This window comes from Amblyomma mixtum, chromosome 7 (assembly GCF_055824585.1).
Source record: "Amblyomma mixtum isolate Tamu chromosome 7, ASM5582458v1, whole genome shotgun sequence".
Taxonomy (NCBI): Eukaryota; Metazoa; Arthropoda; class Arachnida; order Ixodida; family Ixodidae; genus Amblyomma; species Amblyomma mixtum.
The window spans coordinates 82,825,391-82,850,609 of NC_143018.1; the positions used below are offsets into that span (position 1 = coordinate 82,825,391).

The 25,219-nt window shown below is 51.5% G+C and overlaps 1 pseudogene; it reads left to right on the forward strand.

Annotated features, from left to right (window-relative positions):
• On the forward strand, positions 1-24,924 carry LOC149336638 (uncharacterized; annotated as a pseudogene).
• The last annotated feature ends 295 nt before the right edge of the window (positions 24,925-25,219 follow it).

A 25,219-nucleotide genomic window follows, 5' to 3' on the forward strand; every position in this document is an offset into this window, starting at 1 on the left:
ATGCCTATGATGCACCTGACGGCCCAGCTGGGTGGTATCGCCGGCGTGCAGCACGCCCTGATCACCGATGACATTGCCCTGTGGGCTACGCAGGTCAGCACGGGGGTTATTGAAACCAGCCTGCAAATACCGGCGATGATAGTAGCTCGCTACGCCCGCCGCTGTGGTCTCACCTCAAAAATCGGAATTTGTGCACCTCAGGCCCTCAAAAAAATGCACAACTAACTAAAATGTCTCTTTCTCTTGAGAGTGGTCCCATATGCGAAATTGACGGGGTACGGGCACTCGGACTCTACATCCACAAACACAGACGGCCTGACACTACGAGTACATTGGTCAAACTCGGTAAGGTGGCGACCAGGTTGGCCGCATGGCCCGCCGGGTTTCCAACAAACGAGGGAGTTACGAAGCAAGGATGCCTTGCGGCTAGCAAACTCCCTCGTAACCAGTCGAATTCTCTATTCGACCTCTTATATCCAACTGCGGAAAGAAGAAGAGGATGCCCTTGAGGTCGTCTTTCGCAAAATTGCTAAGCGTGCTCTTGACCGCCCCATCGCTATTCCAAAAAGCCGGCTTATGACCCTAGGGGTGGTGAATACTTTCCAGGAGCTCCAGGAGGCGCACCTTAAAAACCAGTGCACACACTTGTCAGAAATGCAGTCGGGTCGCCGCCTTCTGTAGCGAAAGCTACATTGGCCATGAACTTGCAATTTCGCTCCGGCGGTGCTCTGAGGAGACACAGAGACCGACCTTTAGCCGTTGCCTAGAGATCGCCACAGCTGGCGGACGCCGCGCGCTCGCCGCGCCGTCTGGCATGACGTCACACCGCAAGTCTCGCCGCGGAGCCGCCGCCGCCGTTTGGTATGACGTCACACCGCTTGGCTTTACCCCGGCCTACGCAAAGGCCTCAAAAATGCCGATGAGCGGCTCCTTTCCCGCCTCCTCACCAACACTTTGCTGTGGCCGGCAGCGCTAGAACATTTTGACCTCTCCTTTAACAGCAGCTGCCTGCTCTGAAGACCGGTGTGTTCTGACACCTATCACATGGTGTGGGCCTGCCCCTCCAACCCGGCTATTCCCCGCATCCCCAACCCAACCCACGAAGAATGGGAGGCCACCCTGCTCGGCTGGAACGACTTACAGGCCCAACACGCCTCAGTCGGGCGCGCCCGGGAGGCGGTCAGAACCACTGGGTTCCCAAACTAACGACCCCCACTTAGTGCTTGTAGGGTTTGGTTTGCTTTATGGGGTTTAACGTCCCAGCGAAACTAAGGCTAAGAGAGACGCCATAATGAATGGCTCTGGAAATTTCGACCACCTGGGTTCTTTAATGTGCACTCACAACGCACAGTATGGAGGCCTATAGAATTTCGCCACGATCGAAATCCTACCTGCGCGGCCGGGATCGAACCCGCGTAAGGATCGGTTCTTTATGGGCTGATCCAAACATACCTCCTGTCCCTTATAAGTGTTATTACCACCATCACCAACTCTTGACTGGCCATGGTATGGAGCGCGCCATGTGTGAACCATGCACGCCCAGCGGCCAGCATAACTTACGACGGTGGGAGAGTAATACACACGAGCCAGCCCACTGAAAGAGAAAGGCTTTTGAGGAACGAAAGAAAGCATTCTCATATTGCTGCCAACACCTCAACTATTCACGTAAAATGGAAAATCGTTTTTTCGAAAAAAGGAAAGGCCGCAGTGTCTGTCCCACATTTCTCGGTGGATACCTGAACCGCGCCGTAAGGGAAGGGAGGAAATTGGGAGTGCAAAAAGAAACAGAGAAAGGGGACGTTAGTGGAGGTCTCAGGAAAAATTTCGGCCACCTGGAGATCTTTAACCTGCACTGACTTTAACCTGCCTTTTGCGTTCCCCCTCCATCGAAACGCGGCAGCAGCGGTCAGGTTCGAACCTGGGTACTGCGGCTCGATAGACAATCGCCGTAACCACTGAGCCACCGCGGCTGCTTTAAAAAAAAATTGCTGACGATTAAGTTACTTCTTACTGCGAAATTCGAGCGCAGCTCATCAGCTGTTGCAGCTTTTCGATAGACTGATGCAAAGTCTTCGAGCAAGACATGTATGCACAATTACAGGAAACTTATTTTTCACACATATTCCTTCTTCAAGAAACACTCCACTAACAGTTCTTCATTGCCATGAAGGAAGCTTTGTGGACAGCGAAATAGGCGGATATATGTCCGACTTGCTGCACCAATGCCTGGTTCTCAAAGACGAGGTCTATGCAAGTACTTCGTGAGGTTGTCACAGCCGTGGGAGGCGTTACGAGCGAGAGGAGCGGGTTGTTCTCCCGCATAAGTGGTAAGAAATTCGTGTTTGTCTTTAGATGTACATTAAAAACCAACCCACCCTGCTACGCTGGCAGATGGCAGCTAATGGTTCATCCCGGGAGTTCGCTCACCGCTGTCAGACCTAACGCATGCAGCCCATATCCCCACATCTCTCTCTCATCAGCCCACGTACCTATAAGCGCAATTCAGACGTCCACTGGCCCACCTGCCCCTACTGCCACTCCCGTCCAAGCTAGCCCGAATACCTTACCTCTCCCACATGTTTTTCTCTGCCGACATCACAGTATGGATCACGAGAGAAAACAAAGCCGGAATAGAGACGACGCTGCAATACGCATTAGACATGATAGATCAATAAATTAATGGTGCAGGCTTATCCTGCTTTTAGAAAAAATCTGTGTTACTCCTCCTGAGAAGCTAAGCCGGGCCCGGCGAACACCCCTCCTAAGATGTAGTACCCTTACGAGCAGTGCATACCGCAGGCTGCCGCAATCAAGGTGTTATGACTTCTCAAGCAAAGCAATCAATGTGATTAACACCGGCAATATTAACAAACTAAAGGTCTGTATTAAGCATACAACGAGCATTATAAGGCGCGTTGCCAACATACACCATGGCATGGGAGAAGCCAAGCTCCGCCGGCTGGTACAGGTGTTTGGGATGGCCGAAAAGCGATACACCGGTACAAGGAACGAGGAAGCGCTGCCGTATAAAACCTGGAACAGTACAAAGACGTGGTGACCAACCAATATGCAGAGAGAATTCTTTCTTTCGTGATACTGCGGTGTATAAACTCAACATGTGTCCGAAATAAATTCATGCCAGTGAACGAATAACACATCAGTGTTTTAATTACAGTTATTATTATTCATCTGGCAGCTTGTGGATGTTCTTAAATCTAATTTCTAAGGAATTTATACTTTCGGATCGAACACTCCTAATTTGCGTTCACCAACTCCAGAAAAAGGAAATTCCATAGCAAGTCCGTCATTTCCCTGTCCTAGTCTGCTTAAGTGCTCAAGTGCCTCAGTTCTGTCAGTTGTGATGCCGAAGAAAGTATGAGAGGGCTCTCGTACAGCTGCCATGCTTCCCGTTCGATCACGCATGACATGCCACTCGTGAATAAATTACGGTAGGCACTTAAGACTACTTGCGTACTGTAAATGCAAAAGCATGTACGCGAAGTGCTCGGCTACGGCGATGACGTACTACACTAATGCAGTGGGCACCGAAGTTATCTGCTAGCGCTGCCCGAATAGAAGCTGATGAAGACAGTACTCAAATCCAGTGCAAGAAACACGCAGTTTAGCGCCCGCGGCGTTGTGCTGGGGTGGTGGCTCAGCGCTCTATGAAGTGGCGAGAAATGTGGATCTCGTCGCGCAGGCCAGGTTACAAAAACCACTGCGGGACAAATTCCAATAACGAAATTTTTCCTTTTCTGACTTTCCTTATGATGTAGCCACTGCCGAGGGCGTCATGACCTCACGTGGGTTTTCGGACTGTCTGGCGTGGACAACGCCAGATATTTGCGCCTCATGAGGCATATAATGTTTTCGAATTAGTTTTCGACGTTCTATGTCCGCAGCTATGGATGAGGGTGTCTTTAGTAAACACTCTACGAGTTAGGTTGCAGGCATCATAAAATGGCAGCCGTAACGCGTTACGGCAAAAGCTCTCTCTCTCTCTCTTTCGTCGACGCGAGAGTTCAAGCCGAATAGGAGGGCCGCTGATTACTATGAATAAAAATACGGTTTTTATTGAGCGAACTAAATGGCCCCGTATCTGCCTCACTTCGAAGTGATCAGCTCAGCCGCGCCTTAAGGGAAGAGAAAAAGAGTATGAGAAGGCATTCAACTGAAGGTGCATATGTCGTCGGGCCAAATCCTTGTCGCAAGGATGCCTCGCATTTGCATAGCACATGTAAGCTCTATGCCAAGAGGCATCGTATAACACCACCCACAACGCTGTACGACAAACGATTGCGTCACATTGCTAATGCCAGTGCTGTCGGGAAAACGGGTGCCGCATTAAGGTCAGTCAGTTGGGGGTATATCTACAGGGCCTTGAATATTTGGGGGCCTCGTTTTAAAAAATTCCTATGTAAAATCTACCACCCCATTCGAGCTGAAAAAACGTTCACAAAGTAGCAAAATGCGGTCTACGTTATCTGATAAGGGATTCAACATCGGTACTTGCCTATATTTTCCGGAATGGACGGAAAACTGCTCTCGGCGGCGTGCACAATTTTCGCAGGAGCGAGTCGAGAAGCTGCGTTGACATGGTGCGCCATCTGTCGAGCGGCGAGGCAGCCGCCATCTCCGGCAAGGCTGTTGGCGCGCTTGCTTCGAAGGGTGGAACCAGCGGAACACAGACGCAGGACAAGAAAAAGGAGGTACACATCCTGCGTCTGTGTTCCGCTGGTTCCACCCTGACAACATTATGAACCAACTAGCCCAGCAATTTACGCTCTTGCTTCGAAGGTGCAGATCGTCTGCTCGTTGCACAATCTGCCTCGCCGCTCAACAGATGGCGCACCATGTCAACGCAGCTTCTCGACTCGCTTCTGCGAAAGTTGTGCACGCCGCCAAAAGCAGTTTTCCGTCCATTCCGGAAAATCTAGGAAAGTACCGTTCTTGAATCCCTTATCAGATAACGTAGACCACATTTTGCTACTTTGTGAACGTTATTTCAGCTCGAATGGGGTAGTAGATTTTACATAGGTATTTTTTAAAACCCGGCCCCCAAATATTAAAGACCCTGTACACAAACGACAAGTATAGGATTGTCTGAAATGGCGGTGCTCGGATTGTTGTGTGCATCATGAAGCCGCTTGATGACGTCACTCTATTCTTTTCCGTCGCTAAGATTTTCTGTGCCACCTGCGAGTACACACTATAACACAGGATGCCGCCTTTTATCAAGGGCGTTAAAAGGCGTCAAGGGCGTTAAAAAACATAATACCGCGAATATCTTCCCGCAGCACAGAAAATAGTTGTTGAAAAAAATTGCTCTAGGAATAAACTGTGGCGTACTCTGATGAAAATACTGCTAGCTATTGAGTAAAAGTGTTATATTGTCTTCTCATGAAAGAGAGAGAGAGAAAACTTTATTACAACAGGAATTCGGGGCACGCCCCAGGGTCCCCGCACGACCCCACTCCACTCAAGTGTTTATGTTCCTGAGGTCCATAACATTGGCAGCCCGGCCGGTGGCTGCTGATGAAAGTCATGCGCTAGTTTTAGTGCGGTGCAATACTTTTAGCCAAAAAATTGCAGACAATTACGATGGTCGGCAATGCCGATGATGACGCGGAAACCAGGGACGGGCGCATAACAGCTATGCTGAGAAAACTAAAATACCACACTTTTTGTTCGCTACAGTATGCTTCACTGTCAGTAAAGTCCAACGGTGCTCTACAACTAACAGCAAATGCACTGAAGCATGATGCTTCGTACGTAGGTATCACCACAATGCTTACAATGCTCTTTGTTTCAGGAGCATAATATTCTCCGCCAAAATATAGTCACCTCGTGTGGGTTGCTTTTGTTATGGCTTACTTTGTTCTGGTTTAGAACTCTGAGATAATTGGATTGGGAGGCTTGAGGCTTAATGTCTCGAAACTGCACGCAAGGTATAAATGATCCTTTTGCGGAGATTTACTGATTAGGTTCGGCCAACCGAAGTACTATAACAAACATTAAGTTTCACGGCGCAAGAATATCTCTGCGTTCAGCTTCTGAGAAAACACGGTCGACACGAACAGCGTTTGAACCAAAGGCCTTTTGCTCCGTAGCTGAAAGCAAACGCAGAAAAGCCACCGTAGAGGGTAATATTTCTTTTTTAGTAGGGGTGTGCGAATATTCGAAATTTTCGAATATATTTCGAATATTATATTTTTAGTATTCGTATTCGATTCGAGAACCAAGTATTCGTGTTCTCTCGAATATTCGACCCGACGCGAATATTCGTATCTAGTCGAATATTCATTGTGAGCACCGGCGCTCATTTCGGTCCGCAAGCCCTATCGACAGAGACATAGCAGCATGGCGGCGCCCAGAGCAATGCGCATGGATGAAGGAAAATTTTTCGTTAGAATTTTTCCTTCGAGGAAGGAAAATTTTTCCTTCCAAGGGCCAGCCGTAGCTGACTGCGCTGGTGAGCTTTTTTGTGGCTATACCTGCAAAGCTGGTGTAGTCAGAGCTCTGCACGAAATACCTCGCAATACGTGTCAGTTCAGTGCCAAGTGAGAGGGCATTTTCTGTTGCTCGAGGAGTCGTTTCAGCTAGAAGAGAACTACTGCCTGACCATGTGGAGCAGCTGGTTTTCCTTCACGACAACTTTTTATGTTCATCCCAGCAACGTGCTTTTGTGCTGATGGCAAGCTAGCCTTAATCAATGCTGTGTACCAGCCATCCTCTCTGATATTTCCTCTCTTCTAAGAATAATGTTCGAGACTTTGATACTTTTTGTGCAGCCACACACACCTTTAGTGTTCATTTAATCATCGATAGTTCAACTGTGATGTTCTTGGGTGCTCAAAGAAATGTTTTGTAGTGGTTAAATGCGTCTGTCCTTAATTATTCGATATTCGATTCGATATTCGGGATCAAGTATTCGTATTCGATTCGTATTCGAAAAATTTGATATTCGCACACCCCTATTTTTAAGCCTTCTTCGACACAGTGGTAGTTACTAATAATATAATAAAAAAAAATGGCTGAGGCTTAGCTAAGTTAAGCCTAGTCAGATGCGAAGCATATTGATGGCTAGGCTTGGTAATACATGGCTTTCCTTGGTTGAATACTAACCCATATTTGTAGAACTACTGACGGACTCGGTGGCAGCACTAGTGGAAGCATTGCTGACAAGTTCCTCGCTTTGTTCTTCAGTTGTTGCACCACACAAATCCCTCAACAAGTTGGAAGAGAACACCCTTAGGAGACTACAAACCAACACATACCCAACACCAGCCAAATTACACCAGTGGTACCCTACACTATACTCTCCGCAGTGTCCATATAAGCCCTTAGTTGACCCCATTCCCAACCCCTCGGAGGAGCAGCGGGAGGCTATTCTGCTCAGCGATGATCCTGACCGTCAGCACTGGCTGGTGGGGAGGGCCAGCGCAGCAGCAGCAGCCAGTGGACTACCGGACTAAGCGGCCCACCCACATGTTCTGAGAACATTGAAGAAATAAAGATGTTTGTAATCAATCAATGTAGAACGTTGTCGCCGAGCCGAATATTGAGCACGCCGCTTAGCCAGACGTTCATCCCGCTGTTCATCGGTCTCTGTGGCAAGGCATCGCGCCGAATGGGTGGTGGCGTTCCTCCCTTCCTGTAGGTGCGGTTCGGGTGTCCACCGAGATGACAGAGAATTACTGCGCCATTTGCTTTCTTCAAAAAAATGGCTGAGGCTTAGCTCAGTTTAAGCCTAGTCAGATGCGAAGCATATTGATGGCTAGGCTTGGTAATACATGGCTTTCCTTGGTTGAATACTAAACCATATTTGTAGAACTACTGACGGACTCGGTGGCAGCACTAGTGGAAGCATTGCTGACAAGTTCCTCACTTTGTTCTTCAGTTGTTGTAGAACGTTGCCGCCGAGCCGCATATTGAGCATGCCGCTTAGCCGCTCTTCATCGGTCTGTGGCACGCTGAAGCTTTCGCTTCTCGTTCAAATCAGCCCTGCTTCTAGGCGGCATCCCAACACCTGGCCGCCTCGTAAGTGCCCGGAGAGTTGTTGCTGTTGTTGTTGTGACTGAGAGAAGGATGAAAAGGAAATTGAACGGGCCTGCCAACTGGCTCCAGCCGAGCCACCACCGCTGCCACGTGCAGATAGAGGAGAGTTAAAAGATCGGAGGAAAGAGAAAAAAAGGAAAGACGCGCGTCGCAACAACAACTGCGTCCGCCGAAGCGAACGCTGCTGAAAAAAACAAATAAGCGGCGGAAGCCGCACTCGCCGAAACGAGAACAGCCCGGAGAGCGAGGCAAGCTCAGCTTTATACCGCTGCTGTAGCGTCACTTGGTCAGCTGCAGCGCCTCTGATGTAGAGCCTCCACCGCCGCGGCCGACCGCGCAAGCCGGCAGCGCATCTCTCCTCTGCTGCGGCAGCCCATCTCTCCTCTGCTGTGACGTCATGTTGTCACGTGGTGTCACGTGGTCACGCTAAAGGTCAATGGCAGCTCCACCGCCGCGCTCGACGGGCTGTAGTGTGGCTCTAGTAATATGCTTCGCATAAAAAGAGCTAGTTCTTCATCTAACCTTTTCTTAATGGGAAGACATATGACATAAACAGCCCGACATACTCTACAGCCAAAATTCGAACACCGCAGAAAAATGCTCCCAAATCACCACGCTGACAGGCGTCAGGAAGGAAGGAAGGGAAAACTTTATGTTCACTAATGCTTTTTCCTGCGGTTTGGGGGCATCTTCAGAGACGTCTTTGTTTTACTCCCAGGAGCCTACTCTGTCGAAGTCGTCCGCCTCTAATCAATTTTCTGTTGCCCTCAGTCCAGGGCTCCGCTGGTCACTACCGCCCGTTGAGCTCGCTGTACCAGACCTTGTTGGTCTTCACAGCGGTCGGTGGACAGCAGAGTCTCCCACTGCTCCGCACTCGGGTTTTGTATTTTGGGGACCACGTCTATGTTTTGGCAGGCCCATGTGATGTGGTATAGAGTAGGTTTTTCGTCGCACCAGGGATATTTTTCCGCGTATAGCGTAGGGTGCATTTTGTTTAGTATATGTAGGTTTGGGAAAGAGCCTGTTTGTAATTGTCTCCAAGTGACAGCTTCCTCTCTGCTGAGAGATTTGTGCGGAGGGGGATATCGCATTATTCTGCCTCTATTGTTTTGTAGTATGGCCGAGCATTCCCTGGGTGCTTGCTCGAGTTCCGCGGTCTCGTCGTATGCTCGGAAAGTAATGTATCCTCGAGCTATCCTGTCGGCCTCTTGGTTCCCTGCCACCCCCGTGTGCCCCGCTACCCACACAATTTTGTGTGGGATCTTGTCGTTTTGTTCTTCCTAGTTTTTAATTTTGTCGCTCGCTGCGAGGAGTATACGGAGCGCGTGACGTCTTACCCTGCCATTCATGCAATTTCGGCAGGCTGTTTGAGAGTCCGTGAGTATTGTTAGTGACCGCCCGGTTCTATACCCCTCCGCCACCCCTAGAGCAACGGCTACTTCCTCGGACTCTGCAGCTGTGCAGCCTCGAAGAGACGCGCTGGTCATTTCGCGTAAAAACGAATCGACCACCGCTGCTACAGCGATTTTGGTATCTCCTCCTCTCCACGACGCGTCTGCATACACGGTCGTGGCTTGAGGAGCGTATGTTTTCTCGATGAATTCGGCCATCGCTTCTCTTCTGCCTCGATGGAGGTTGGGATCCATGTTTTTTAGTATCGGCGCTACCCTGAGTGTGTTGCGAAGCTCGTCGGGGATCGTTGCCGTCATCGACATTTATCGCATCTGCTTGCGGTATCCGAGCCTCTGCAGGAGCGCTCTTCCAGTCGTTGCTTGTAACAGCCTGAGTTTTTGCGACTCAAGCTGCGCCTCACGTAGCTCCTCAAAGGTGTTATGTAATCCCAGTGCCATGAGTTTTTCTGCAGACGTGTTGCGTGGTAGTAACACCCCAAGGGTCAGTTTTCTCACCCCTACTCTTCAACATAGCTATAATAGGCTTAGCTCGAAAACTAGAGAACATCGAAGGCATCAGGCATGCAGTGTATGCTGACGATATAACAGACTGGATAAACACGGGCTGTCTCGGAGAGAAGGAAGAGAGAAAGAGAGAAAACTTTATTACAACAGGAATTCGGGGCACGCCTCAGGGTCCCTGCACTACCCCACTCCACTCAAGTGTTTATGTTCCTGAGGTCCATAACACTGGCAGCCCGGCCTGTGGCGATGGTCTGCACGGCCGGGTCCTCCGAGCGCAGCAGGGTCTCCCAGTCCTCCCAGGTATTGAGGTTCTCTAGGTCCCGCAGTGGAGGGTCCGCCGGGCAGAGGGAAAGGATGTGGAGGGAAGAAGCGAAGGGTTCTGGGCATAGGGCGCATGCCGGAGTAGGGAAGGAGGGATGATAGAAAGGCTACAGCAAGCGGCCTCTTGTGTAGAGCAATACCACTCAGAAAGAGGACTCGCAAGCTCAACCGAGAAATCGGAACTGCTGAGAGTCTGGAGAGGCAAGCGAAACCGGACCGTCCCAACCAACGAGGACCTAAAATTCAACGTCTACCTAGAAGGGACGCCCATACCCGAAAAGACGACAATAAGAATTTTGGGCATCTGGGTTCAATCCAACCAGCGCAGTACTCACACTTTTACCCTGCTGAAAGCAACAACGGTACAAGTCGCACGCACGCATGATCACCCGCATCACCAACAGGCGACATGGCATGCGTGAAGAGGACACACTAAAACTAGTCAGAAGCCTAGTAGTTAGTCGAATCACGTACAGCCTACCCTACCAGTGCCTCCGGAAGAAATAATTGACTTATTGTAGTAGCTAGTTCTTTTTTTTCAGAGAAAAATTCCCAATTACAAATGTGGGAGCAAACGTTACTCAAACAACATCACCTGTTGTGCAGCAGTTATGAGTTCAAAAAGATCCCATCTGAACCTGAACATTTTAAAATGTGCCTCATTACTATGAGTTTTTTTTTGATGGTGTGTCCAAATGCTACTCAGACCATCAAATTAAAACAAATGTTGTGGGACAGTGATGCTCACAGACACCGTAAGCATCACTGTGCCGCACATCAGCGTCACTGAACGGTGCTTTTGATACGAGAACTTTTAATGCCTTCGGCGATGGATTCCCGAATAATGGTTATAAGGCGATAACTCTACTCTCCCCCCTTTCTTCACTGTGCACGACCGCGTTACGATGATTTCCTGAATGTAATTTCATCGAGTGTCCGACGTTTTTGTCAACACCCTTGAGAAACAGGGCACGAAGTTGTGTAATGGCGTGGTAGTTTATTGGCAAGACTTTTTAACTACTGTAAGCAGCTCGGTGCACTTGTATGCGTAGCCAGCGCTTTGTGGCGCACGCTTATTGGGCTAGACGCCTGATAAGTGTTCGACATTGGCTTCACAGCACAAGCAGCGTATATATGCTTCTTGGAAGTTAAAAACAAAAAGCAAGTAATGCAACCAGCCGTAGTTCGTAGTTAGGCGTCGTTGCTCTTGTAAGCAGTTAGCGCGTACGCGCACTGTTCGTCATACCGCTGCGACGTGGATTATGCGCCTACTCTCGTATACCGCCCACCTCTTTATGTTTTGACTCTCTTTAGACATTGTTGTGTTGGGTATAATGGCACATAGGCAGCTATGGCCATGATGCACCAAGCACGACTTCAGACAATGCAATATCGTATACCAGAGAAGAAAAACATTCAGGGGGGAGACTTTGTTGAAATAAAGTGCGGTGAGGCGAAAGTATTTAGCGCGGTGTAGCTGCTTGTGGCACTGATGAGTGATTAATATGTTAGTTAAGTATACAAATGTTTGTGAATCTTAAATGCTGGAGACACTGGAGGGCGTTTGGGAGGCATCCGTCTGCTTCGACGCCTTTCTGCCAACACTCTTCAGCATCCTAGACCAGAACTACATATGAGTTGGCAGGAAGTAGCGTAGCCATTAGCACGCTCGGCTGCAGAACGGAAGGATGGTGGTTCGAATCACAACCTGGACAAAGATCTTCTTCTGGTCTTACTAGAAAAAGCCCGACACCTCTACTAACGGCCTTCTGCTGACAACCTTCTGTCCAAAACCTTCTGTCGGCAACGACGAGGCTTTAAAGGCTTTCGCGTTAAAACACTAGAGAACAAAAACATGAAATCTCGATGGCTAACATGACCCAGTCGGCTTCGACAATGCGGCACCCTGGACGGCAAACGCGTACAGACGCCAGCAAATGCGGCCAGCTCGCCCAGCAGCTGTCCTCGGAACTGGCCACAAGACGCTCGGCTGCTCTACTCTCCAGGACCAACAAGCCCTGGTGACAAGAGCCCGGGCCGCCATGGAGGCAACACGGGTCCCGGACTAGAGACCCATCCTAGTAATTGTGAGGGCCGGATCTTTCAGGCCCGGTCCAAGCAATCCTTCACCTGTAAATAGTAAAAATGAATGTTTTACACCACCCCCGCCCCAACCCCCACCAGCAGGGAATGCGCATAAACGTTTGTACCCGTGCACCCTGATTACAGGATTGAGCAGTGCGGGACATGGGAAGTAACACAAACGCGGCCGAGTAAAGTAATCACGCACAACGCTCTAGCGAACCAGCGGTCCACATTAAGTTAACCAACGCCTCCGTAGCCAGCGTAGAATGGCGTGTCAGAGCACTGCGTCAAATTTCCAAAATCATACAATAAATTTGAAAGTAAAAAGTTCACCTACCTTCATGTATGGTGTATAACACATTCTCCGCTAAATTCTTAGTCAACGTAATAAGCCGAGCCGTCAACGCTAGAATGTCAGTATTTTATTTGGCACAAAATATATCTCCGTGTGGCGTACTGCAGTTTACAGGAAAAGAAAAGCAGACTACCTCAACTACCTCACACCGCGGACACCATAACTGGAAATGCGAAATTCGTTTTTCAAGAAAGGAAAGGCCGCAGTAACGACCTCGCGTATCTCGGTGGACACCCGAAACACGAGAGAGAGAGAGAGAGAGAGAAAACTTTATTTACACAGGAATTCGGGGAACGCCCCAGGGTCCACGCACGACCTCACTGCTCTCAAGTGGATGGATGGAAACAACTTTATTACACAAAAAAAAAATCTTCCAGGGTGGTCCCCTACTGGTCCAGGAGTCCACGGGCTAGTGCTTCACGTAAAGCCCGATCCACTAGCCATTTCTGGCCGGCGGGCTGAGCGGTCCGTAAAGCAGCCTCCCAGGAAGAATGAGTGGGATTGGGGATGGGGGATACTGCCTTTGGGGAAGGACATTCCCAAAGGTAATGGAAAAGTGTGGATTTGGGCACGCCACAGGTGTTACAATCAGGAGGAAAGGTGGGATGAAAGCATGAGAGGCGGTGGGGTGAAATAAAGCAGCCTGTCTGTAATTGCCGCCATGTGGCGCTGGATAAGGGCGACAAGGTACTGTGGGGTGGTGGCAGTGTCATGCGGCTGAATTTGTAAAATGTGGTAATTTGGTGATATGTAGAGAGGACCGAAGGGGCTTCTTGCGCAGGGTTGGGTGCCTGATCCTCCGGGGTCCGGGAGGAGAGTTCTCGGGCCAGCGCATGAACGCGCTCATTACCGGGGATCGAGGCATGCCCAGGGACCCACGACAGAGTAACCGTTCGGTCGAGAGAGGTGGCCGTGGTAAGAATACGGTGTGTTGCCGGAGTCGCCACGCCCTGTAGGTAGTGGCGGTACGCGGCCTGTGAATCTGTGCAAATTTCTGTTATGTTTTTGTCAATGATGGAGTGGGCCAGAGCAAGTGCGATGGCGGCTCCTTCCGCCTCTGCAGGCGAATTAGTTCGAATAGTGGCAGCGGCCCCCACTGTGCCGTCTTCATGGGCTGCGACTGCCGTGAAATATCCTGGTTTAGAATTTTGTGCCGCGTCGACATAAAGGATATCGGAGCGGTTGCTGCATGTTTTCGTGTAATAGCTCGCTCGTGCCTGCCGCCTACCGTGATGGAGACTAGCACTCATATTGCGCGGTAGGGGCTTCTGATATATGTGATCCTGCGTGCGCAGAGAAATCATGTAAGGTGTAGGACTTGTTGGGGTGGGAATTGGTGGATTGAGACGTAGCTGCCGCAGTAGGCATTGTCCTGTTTCCGTGCGACTCAGGCGGACTAATTGGTTGGTGCGCTGAGCCTCTATTAATTCCATCACTGTATTGTGGGTACCAGTGGCCAGGAGACGTTTCGCGCTAACCGTCCGTGGAAGACGTAAGGCAGAGGTGACAGCCGTGCGTATTAGGATGTCTGCCTGTTGCCTTTGCCGCTGAGTGAGTATGTGGTATGGAAGGTGATATGTAATGCGGCTAATGATTAGTGCATTTGTCATATTGAGGGTCTCGCGTTCAGACAGCCCATGATTGCGTGCTGCCACCCGCCTGATAAGTGCAGCGACCTGTTTGGTCTGTCTCTGCAAGAGCTGAAGGGTGGCGGTTGCATCGAGTGTGTTGTTAATTAGAAGGCCGAGAATCTTCACCTGAGGCACAATGGGCACTGGATTCCCGTACATGTGCAGTTCAATCGGGGGGTCACTGGGGAGGGGTTTCAGCTGCAGGAGTTCCGATTTATTTGGAGAGCAACGGAGGCCTGTGTTTGCTAAATGAGTGGTGGTGATGTCTATGGCAGATTGCAGGATATCCTGGGCTGTTCCAAGGGATCCTCCCGTTGTCCAGAGGGTTATATCATCTGCGTATATGGCTGTGTGGAGCCCTGGGACAGCAGCAAGGGCCTTTGCCAGTGGCGCTAGGGCAATGTTAAAGAGTAAAGGTGATAGAACCGCCCCTTGTGGGGTTCCCCGGTTAGGCAGGGGGAAAGGCTGGGAGGCAATATCCCCAAGGTGGTGGTCTGCCGTGCGCCCCTGAAGGAAGGCCCGAATATATTGCCATATGCGGGTGCCACACCCCGTGGTGGCTAATGTCGTGAGGATATGGTCATGGCTTATTGTGTCGAAAGCCTTATGGATATCCAGGGCCAGTATGGCTCGCGTAGAGGCTGTACGACGCTTAGTGCAAAAGAGGGACTCTTTAAGCGCGAGAAGTACGTCTTGCGCCGAGATGTTTGGGCGGAAGCCGAATTGAACGTTTGAGAGAAAGCCTGTTGTTTCTAGGAATGGTTGCAGGCGATTGAGAATGACGTGCTCGAAGAGCTTGCCGACACAGCTCGTTAAGGAGATGGGGCGCAAATTTTGAAGAGTGAGGGCTTTGCCCGGTTTGGGTATAAATCGCATGCTGGCATGGGTCCAGGCTGATGGGAGCGTCCCAGCTTGCCAGTGGTTATTAAAGAGCTCCGTGAGTTCCTGGAGGGAGACATCGTCCAGATTGAGTAGTGCCTTGTACGTTATGCCATCCGGCCCCTGCGCCGTAGAGCGGCGAATACTAAAGAGTGCTCGGCGGACTTCGTTTAAGGTGATGTCGGCATCAAGTTCTGGGTTAGGTGGAGGTAGATTGGGTGGATCTGCCGACTGAAGAGATGTGGGTATATAAGTGTCCCGTAGTTGGCCAATTACGTCGGTGCCCTTTTGGAGCTCTAGTTGTATTAGACGTTGTGTGTTTACTTGTGTCTGAGATTTAGTGGTTGTTGGATCCAAGAGAGCGCGTAGGAGGGACCACGTGCGTTTAGTGCTTAATGTACCCTTCAGGTCGTTACAAAAGGTTGCCCAGTTTGCGCGGGCTAGCGTGTTCGCGTATTCTTCTGCCCCGCGAGTGAGAGCGGCTATGCGGAGTCTCAATTTACGATTGTGTCGCTGGTGACGCCAGCGCTTGAGAAGTCCCTGTCGGGCCTCCCATAGATGAGCCAGAAGCGGATCAACCTGCGGTGCCTTAGGGGTATTTTTAATGCTTTTGCTGTTCGCCTGGATGGCCTTCACCAGACGGTCTGTCCAGTCAGTGACAGTACGGGGTTCTGTCGAATCAGTTGCCAAATATGAGCGCAATTTATCCCAGTCAGTGAGAAGCTGCGAACGAGGGTTGAAAATCTTGGATTCATAAGACATAATAGTGGAGACTGGAAAATGGTCACTTCCAAGGCTATCCTGGAGCACCGTGTGAGATTTAACGATTATGTTCTGTGTGGCCCATGTAAGATCGGGTGTGGTGTCGCGGGTGACGCTTGTGCCAATGCGAGTGGGTACGGTGGGGTTTGTGATCAGGCTAAGGTTGTAATCAGCCATTGCGGTAGAAATCAGATTACCTTTGGGGGTATCCGAGTTGTATCCCCAGTGCGTGTGACGTGCATTAAAATCACCCACCACAAGAAGGTTTGAGGAACGCAAGGAGCCCAGGATACCCGGAATAACTCTTCCTTTATCTTTAGGATTGCTGTATATGTTAATAATAGTGAGGCCATATGTGTGTCCTGGTGAGCTTAGCTCTATCGCGGTATATTGAGTGCCCTTGCTGTCGGGCGTGTTTGTCGGTGTGCGGTCTAGTACCGGCATGGATGCGAGTGTCAAGATTGCCGTACGTGGTGTAAGGGCTGCCGTGTGATAACCGCGGATATGAATGCGATTTGTTTCCGTCTCTTGCAGAGCGATGACATGGGGGGGGATTAGGGGAGTTTGCTATATATGCGGCTAGTTGTGCTTGTTTTCGGCGTATGCTGCGACAGTTCCATTGCCATATAATTGTTTCTGCTGGTGTGTTGGTCTGGTGTCGCCGCCGACGTTTTCGCGTGTTATTGTTCTGCGCCATGTTGCTGGTCTGGATTGAGTGGATGAGGACAGGCAGCGGGTTCAACTGCGCGCTGCTTGCGAGGCAATTCCTGATGCGGTACAAGTTCGAAAAGCTTGTTGATGCCCATGCACAGTTGATACAGTCCATGGCTGACAGGATAGAAGCTACGATTAACACACGCTTGGAAAAACATGAAGCCGGCATCAACAAGCTCTCAAGTGTTTATGTTCCGAAGGTCCATAAGAGAGAGAAACAACTTTATTGCCATAGATTGGAGGGATTTAGGGCAGGTGGGCTTGGTGTGGCCCCCAGGTGGGGGCGACTTCCTGGGCCCACGAAATGAGTGCCAGTTGGATGCTCTTGTCTGGCCTTTTGAGGAGTTGGTTCCATCCTTCTTCGGAGGGAGCTGGCAGTAAGGTTCGAGGGGGCGGATTTCCCGCGCAACCCCAGAGGATGTGTGCCTCGGTGGCGATTTCTCCCTGGTAACAATTTTGGCAGACGGGGTCATATTCCCCGTCTGTGATGAGTGAAAGTCTAGAATGGCTAAGGATGGAGTGCGTCTGCAACCTGCGGAGCAAGCTGGCTTGCGCTCGATTCAAGTCGGGGTGTGGAGGCGGGAACTGGCGTCTCATCTCTCTGTAGAGGTTGGTAATTTCGGCAAAGGTCTGGGGAGCCTACACTGGCAGCACGGCCGGTGGGGATGGTCTGCACGGCCGGGTCCTCCGAGCGCAGCAGGGTCTCCCAGTCCTCCCAGGTCATGAGGTTCTCTAGGTCCCGCGGGGGAGGGTCCGCCGGGCAGAGGGAAATGATGTGGAGGGAAGAGCTGAAGGGTTCTGGGCATAGAGTGCATGCCGGAGTGGGGAAGGAGGGATGATAGTGGGCTAGGTTAAGGGGTGAAGGGAGAGTGTGTGTCTGTAGTCTGCGCTAGAGTGCTGTGGGGCGGGGGGTAGAGCTGGCGTAAGGCTCTGTACGACTGGGTCAGCTCACTGAAGGACAGCATGCGCTCCTTCGTGAATCCTAGATCAGAGGGATCAGAGGCTACCTGAACCCGGTTTAAACAACCTCGGGCTAAAAGGTTGGCGGCCTCGTTTCCGGGATTCCCGGAGTGCGCAGGCACCCATATCAGCTCCCCTTGGCGGGGCGGGGGTGCATCGCGCGAGTCCAGTATGCCAAAAGCAGGACGGCCTCGAGCAAACTTTAGAATCCCAGTTTTAGAATCACTTAAAATGTACCGGGCTTCCGTGCGGGTGATTGCGAGTGCAATGGCGGCTTCCTCTGCAGCTTCTCGGGAGGCATCTGGAGGGAGAGGTAGTGTGAGAAGGGCGGAAAAAGAGGAGTCCACCACAGCTGCTGTCGCTTCATCACCCCTGCAGGCAGCGTCCACCCATACGGCGTCCGGCTCGGGGCCGTACACTCGATGGAGTGCCTTCGCACGGGCTCTGCGGCGCTCCTCATGGTGGGACGGGTGCATATTCATCGGGAGCGGCCTGATGAGGAGCTCTCGGTGAAGGGATCGCGGAATGGCGAGGAGGGTTGGGTCGTTGGCCGGTATTTTGATTCCGAGGGTGTCCAGGATATACCGACCTGTGGTGGTTTGTGTGAGCCTGATGTATTGGGCCTGTCGGTGGGCCTCCACCAGTTCCCCGATCGTATTGTGGACTCCCAGGCCTAGTAATCTGTCTGTGGGTGTGTTGAGGGGAAGGTGAAGTGGTACCTCGAATGCCTTGCGAATCAAAACATCCAAAGCGTTTATGTCATGTTTGGGTAGTTGTAAGAATGGTGTAGTGTACAGCACACGGCTGAGGACAAAGGCATGAATGAGGCGACATAGGTCGCGCTCCTTCATGCCTCTATGACTTCCCGAAACCCTGCGGGTGAGGTGCAATATCGCGCCTACAACCTGCTTGAGTTTCTTGAGGGTGGTGGTGTTTTTGCCATCGTTCTGGATGTGCAGGCCCAATACACGGAGGGTGCCAACCTCAGGTACCGGGTCACCATTCAGTTCAATGGCAATGAGGGAGCGGGGGAAGCGGTGGTTCTTAGATCGGATGAGGAAGAGTTCGGACTTCTCTGGGGAGCAAGACAGTCCGATGGTCCGTGCGTAATTTTGAGTGGGGGTTGCTGCTTCCTGTAAGGTGTTCTCTATGTCTCCGTCACTACCGTGGGTGGTCCACAGGGTGATATCGTCGGCATAAAGAGTGTGCTTCAGGTGGAGAATAGTGGCCAATTTTCGGGTGAGGGAGATGAGGGTAATGTTAAAGAGAAAGGGGGGAAGGACGGACCCTTGAGGGGTGCCGATACTCTGAAGAGTGTAGGAGGGGGAAGACAGAGGACCGAAGTGTATCTCAGTTGTGCGGTCAATGAGGAATGCTTGAATGTAGGCATACGTGCGCGCACCCACTTTCAAGGGTGATAGAGCAGTCATGATCGCCTGATGTTCAATGCGATCAAAAGCTTTCGAGAGATACAAAGCTAAGACTGCCTTGGTGTGACCCGGAAGAAGCGGGTCGAAAATGTCCTCCCATGCCCCTAGAAATAGACGCTAAATTAGCAGCACTCGAAGCCACATTTGGCCACAAACTAAAAGAGCTAGGCGCACGCCTCGAGGCCAGATTCAATCACCTTGCCGCCACCCTCACCGAAAAACAGCGCATGGACGCTATGCTTACCAAGTTGATGGAGCTCTTGGAACATAATCTTAACCATCGCTTCACCCAACTTCAATCCCCCTCTACTCCCCCCATCCTTCCTCCGCAAGCACAAACCACCTATCCTGAGCCACACATACTAATTGACACCCGTCTTACTTCCATCCTCAATCCCCCCACCATCCAATATGGCGGGGGGAACATTAATTATCTACCCGTTTTAACTTGGAACTGCCGCGGCTTCCGGGCAAAGCGCGCGCCTCTGCAACTTCTCCTTCCCGAAACACGACGTAAGGAAGGTTTATGGATTGATCGGAGCGTTGCCGTAGTGAAGGGCTCAGAAAATTTCGACCACCGGAGGTTCTTTAACCTGCACTGATATCGCACAGTACACGTTCATCTAGTATTTCACCTCCATCAAAATTCGACCGCAGCGGCCGGGATGGAACTCACGTCTTTGGGGTCAGCAGCCGAGCGCCATAACCACTGATGGATGGAAAACTTTGTTATGCGAGCGAGTTTGGACTGTGCCAGGTCTCAGGGCCACCGCACAGCCCTCACATTACGCGCATGTGTCCAGGCCACGTAGGGCCATGGCACTCCCACCCCGGTTCACACAGCGAAGTTGTGTGTCCGGGTCCTGCGATGCAAGGAGGGCCTCCCATTCCTCCCATGTACCGATGGCGGGCTGTCCCTGCGGGGGAGAATCCGCAGGGCAGCCGAAGAGGATATGGTCCAGGGTGGCGTGCGATTCTCCGCAGAGAGCTCTCCGCTGGGGAAACATGGCGGAAGTAGGATAGACGCTGAGGGGTAGGAAGAGTTCGGGTCTGGAGTGGCCTCCGGAGGATTTCTTGGTAGTGGGATCGGCACCCGTCCCTAGATAACAAACAAGCAACACTCTGGCGCAGACTACAGACACACTCTCTCCCCTCAACCCCTTACCCTAGACCATTATCATCCTCCCTTCCCCAATCCGGCATGCGCCCTATGCCCAGAACCCTTCGCCTCTTCCCTCCACATACTTTCCCTCTGCCCGGCGGACCCTCCCCCGCGGGACCTAGAGAACCTCAAGACCTGGGAGGACTGGGAGCCCCTGCCGCGCTCGGATGACCCGGCCGTGCAGACTATCGCCACCGGCCGGGCTGCCAGTGTTATGGACCTTAGGAACATAAACACTTGAGTGCAGTGGGGAAGTTTTTTCTCTCTCTCTCCCTCGGCGGGAGAGGGGAGGGGGATAGAGTCGACGGGAAAGGCGTGCTTGTTGAGTCAGTTCTGAGAACGTGTGTGCCAGCTCCCTCGAGAAGGGACAGGAGGTATGTTTGGATCAGCCCGTAAGGGACCGATCCTTACAAACACTAGGTGGAGGTCCCTAGTTTGGGACCCCAGTTACGGTGGCCGCCACCCGGGCGCGCCCAACTAAGGCCTGTTGAGCCTGTAAGTCGTGGTAGCTGAGCAGGGTCACCTCCCAGTCCTTCCGGGTTGGGTTGGGGATGTGGGGAATGGCCGGGTTGGAGGGGCAGTCCCACACTATGTGATAGTTGTAAGAAGACACCACACTACAGTGCGGGCAGCTGCCGCTAAAGGAGGTTTCAAAATGTTTTAGTGCTGCCGGGCACAGCATTGTATTGCCGAAAGGGGAGAGAAGAAGCCGCTAATCCGCCTTCTTGAGGCCCTTACATGGGCTAGGGTAAAGGCGATGTCTATCTGGATAGTAGGTAGTAATATTGTTACTGGTGAACTGGTTACTGAATAAGTAAACGGATCGCGAACAACGAAGTGGCGATGCGCTGCACGACGACGACGCTGACAGTGTGGAGCTGGGCCCTAGGAGTCTGAGCTGAGTGCTGGCCATCTGAGCGCAGCCGTCAATACAGTCTTACCGTAACCGTAATACCGTAACATCCCCGTAACATCTCTTGGTGCAGGTCTCGGGTTCGAGCCGACATGCCGATGACCCGACGAGCCGACGATCCGACGAGCCAATCCTTCGAGATGGCTACCGACGCCCCCCCCCCCCCCTCGTCTGCGCCTGCCACGCCAACTGCCGTCGTAGCCCACCCTCGCGATCCGGGCACATTCTGCGGTACAGATAGCGAAGACGTGGAGGACTGGCTCTCGATTTATGAGCGTGTTAGGCAGGACAGCAGGTGGGACTCCACGCTAATGCTCTCCAATGTGCTTTTTATGCGAAGCATATTACTAGAGCTACACTACAGCCCGTCGAGCGCGGCGGTGGAGCTACCATTGACCTTTAGCGTGACCACGTGACACCATGTGACAACATGACGTCACAGCAGAGGAGAGATGGGCTGCCGGCTCGCGCGGTCCGCCGCGGCGGTGGAGGCTCCACATCAGAGGCGCTGCAGCTGACCACGTGACGCTACAGCAGCGGTATAAAGCTGAGCTTCAGAGGCGCTGCAGCTGACCACGTGACGCTACAGCAGCGGTATAAAGCTGAGCTTCGGCGAGCGCGGCTTTGGCCGCTTATCTGATTTTTTGAGCAGCGTGCGCTCCGGCGGACGCAGTTGTTGCTGCGACGCGCGTCTTTTCTTGCCCTTTTCTCTTTCCTCTGATCTCTTACCTCTCCTCTATCTGCACGTTGGCAGCGGTGGTGGCTTGACTAGAGCCAGTAGCAGGCCCGTGCAATTTCCTTTTCATCCTCCTCTCAGTCACAACAACAACAACTCCGGGCAGTGCCCAGTCAACAGTTGAGAGGGGAGTATCTGTTCTCGCTTCGGCGAGCGCGGCTTCGGCCGCTTATCTGTTTTTTGAGCAGCGTCCGCTCCGGCGGATGCGGTTGTTGCTGCGACGCGCGTCTTTTCTTTCCTTTTTCTCTTTCCTCTGATCTTTTAACTATCCTCTATCTGCACGTGGCAGTGGTGGTGGCTTGGCTTGAGCCAGTAGCAGGCCCGTGCAATTTCCTTTTCATACTTCTCTCAGTCACAACAACAACAACTCTCCGGGCACTTGTGTATCTGATCTCGCTTCGGCGAGCGCGGCTTCGGCCGCTTATCTGATTTTTTCAGCAGCGTCCGCTCCGGCGGACGCAGTTGTTGCTGCGACGCGCGTCTTTTCTTGCCTTTTTCTCTTTCCTCTGATCTCTTACCTCTCCTCTATCTGCACGTTGGCAGCGGTGGTGGCTTGGCTAGAGCCAGTAGCAGGCCCGTGCAATTTCCTTTTCATCCTTCTCTCAGTCACAACAACAACAACTTACGAGGCAGCCAGGTGTTGGCATGCCGCCTAGAAGCAGGGCTGATTTGAACGAGAAGCGAAAGCTTCAGCGTGCCACAGAGACCGATGAAGAGCGGGGTGAACGTCTGGCTAAGCGGCGTGCTCAATATGCGGCTCGGCGACAGCGTTCTACAACAACTGAAGAACAAAGCGAGGAACTTGTCAACAATGCTTCCACTAGTGCTGCCACCGAGTCCGTCAGTAGTTCTACAAGTTCGGAACGCTGGAATGCTACGAAACGGAATAGGCGTGGCAGGGAAACTTCTGAAGAGCGACTGCAGCGACTTGAAAAAGAACGCCCGAGGCGAGAAAGGGAAAAGGAGACGCGGAGGAAACGACTTGCTGAAGAGGCGGTTAGCCGTTTGCAAACCAGCGAGGCTGTTCTAGAAGAACGTCGTGTGGAACATGCCAGAAGAGTGGGTGAATTTGAGTCTGCAACGCGTGAGTTTACCAGACGTATCTTTAACAATCCGTTTGGCTATGCATGTTCGGTGTGTGACCGGCTATGGCATAAAGACAAACGCCAGTGACTGCCGTGATGTTTCCTACGCTAATTCTAGCCTATCGGGATTGGAACGAAGAGACTTTAGCCAGTGCTGTGGTGTGCAATACGTGCAAGGGTAGCCTCCGAGAGCAAAAGATTCCACTGTATAGACCTTTGCATCGGGCGAGGGAGTTGTCGAAAAGCCTCCTCTCTGGACTGTCGGAAACCGGTTTCGCCGCCGCTTCCACCGTGCTAGAGAGGGGTGCTCACGACAGTCCTGTGAACAATATGGCAGCGCCCAGGGAGCCCATACTGCAAAGGTCTGTAGTGTTTCCGACGGTTACAAGTACCCGCTGATACCAGAGGGACTGCCGCGTTTGAATTCTCTGTCATCTCGGTGGACACCCGAACCGCACCATAAGGGAAGGGAGAAACGACACCACACCTTCGGCGCGATGCCTTACAGTTTGAACACAAGGCTTTTTGAGGAAAGGAAATGGCGCAGTAATTCTCTGTCATCTCGGTGGACACCCGAACCACACCGTACAGGAAGGGAGGAACGCCACCAACCGTTCGGCGCGATGCCTTGCCCTTTGAACGCAACGCTTTATGAGGAAAGGAAATGGCGCAGTAATTCTCTGTCATCTCGGTGGACACCCGAACCGCACCTACAGGAAGGGAGGAACGCCACCACCCATTCATCGCGATGCCTTGCCACCGAGACCGATGAAGAGCGGGATGAACGTCTGGCTAAGCGGCGTGCTCAATATGCGGCTCGGCGACAACGTTCTACATTGATTGATTACAAACATCTTTATTTCTTCAATGTTCTCAGAACATGTGGGTGGGCCGCTTAGTCCGGTAGTCCACTGGCTGCTGCTGCTGCTGCGCTGGCCCTCCCCACCAGCCAGTGCTGACGGTCAGGATCATCGCTGAGCAGAATAGCCTCCCGCTGCTCCTCCGAGGGGTTGGGAATGGGGTCAACTAAGGGCTTATATTGGCATGCCCACACCATATGGTAGAGGTTAGCTACCGCTCCACAATGTGGACACTGCGGAGAGTATAGTGTAGGGTACCACTGGTGTAATTTGGCTGGTGTTGGGTATGTGTTGGTTTGTAGTCTCCTAAGGGTGTTCTCTTCTAACTTCTAACTCTTGCCTTGCGATCATGCCTGATCTTGGAGCACATGCTGGATTCTTAACGGTGATAGATCATGCAATTTAGTTTGAATTATATTTAATTAATTCATACAGGGCATCAGCTTATAGTTAATGCTAGGTAATGATTCCTAACATGAATATGGGGCGCTGTCGTCGACGGCCAGCTTGATAACGACCACTTGAGGTGGTGGAAAAAAATGCACCCCCCCCCCCCCATTAGGAAAACCCTGTCGAAATCTGAATGATCGCCCTAGCCGCGATGTATGGTGTAATTAAGAGAGCTATCGTGATCAGTACTTGTTAATTTTGGGTTCCCTTATCGACGGCGTTTAAAACCGCGTGAAAATAGGCATTTGATACATTAAAAAAGCACCGGACATCGCGATAACCTTGCCGCTGCTATCATTTCTGTCGAGGGATGGCCGCAGCGTTCAACGAAAAGAGATTTCTGACAGGGTCTTTTCAACATTTCCGCCTAACCAAGGAATTTTGGCGTAGCACTATAGAAGTGCTGCGTACGCCGCTAGGTGCAACCGTGTTGTGGCGCAAAGTCGGTTGGAGACCGCAGCCTTCTGTTTGACGTCGTATTTGTTTCATTAAATAAACATATGAACTGAAAAGTCATGGAATTTTTTCTGGCCTATAGATCATGCTATAAAGCACTGCGAAAAGGCAGGCTTTCTGTACAATGTACGCCTTTTCAGACAAAAACTAACCCATTAGCTTTGCTGCTTAGTTGACCTACATTGTATGCTCTACTGATGAAATTCCCAGTACAACAATTTCTCCGCATGCCGAAGGGTGTTTTCACTGAAGAACAGCAGCCTTCTAAGCTCTAGTCAATGGCGGCACCTTTGTAACTATCTGGATTTGCACCTTTGCCAAATTTCAGGCGAAGCCTTTTAAGTAGTCAAGCTGTGCTGAAGGACACTGACAGCGATTTCTTATGACGCACCTTGCGGAAAAGTGCAGGGGCGACTGATTGTCGTTGTTCTTGAGGTTGACGATGG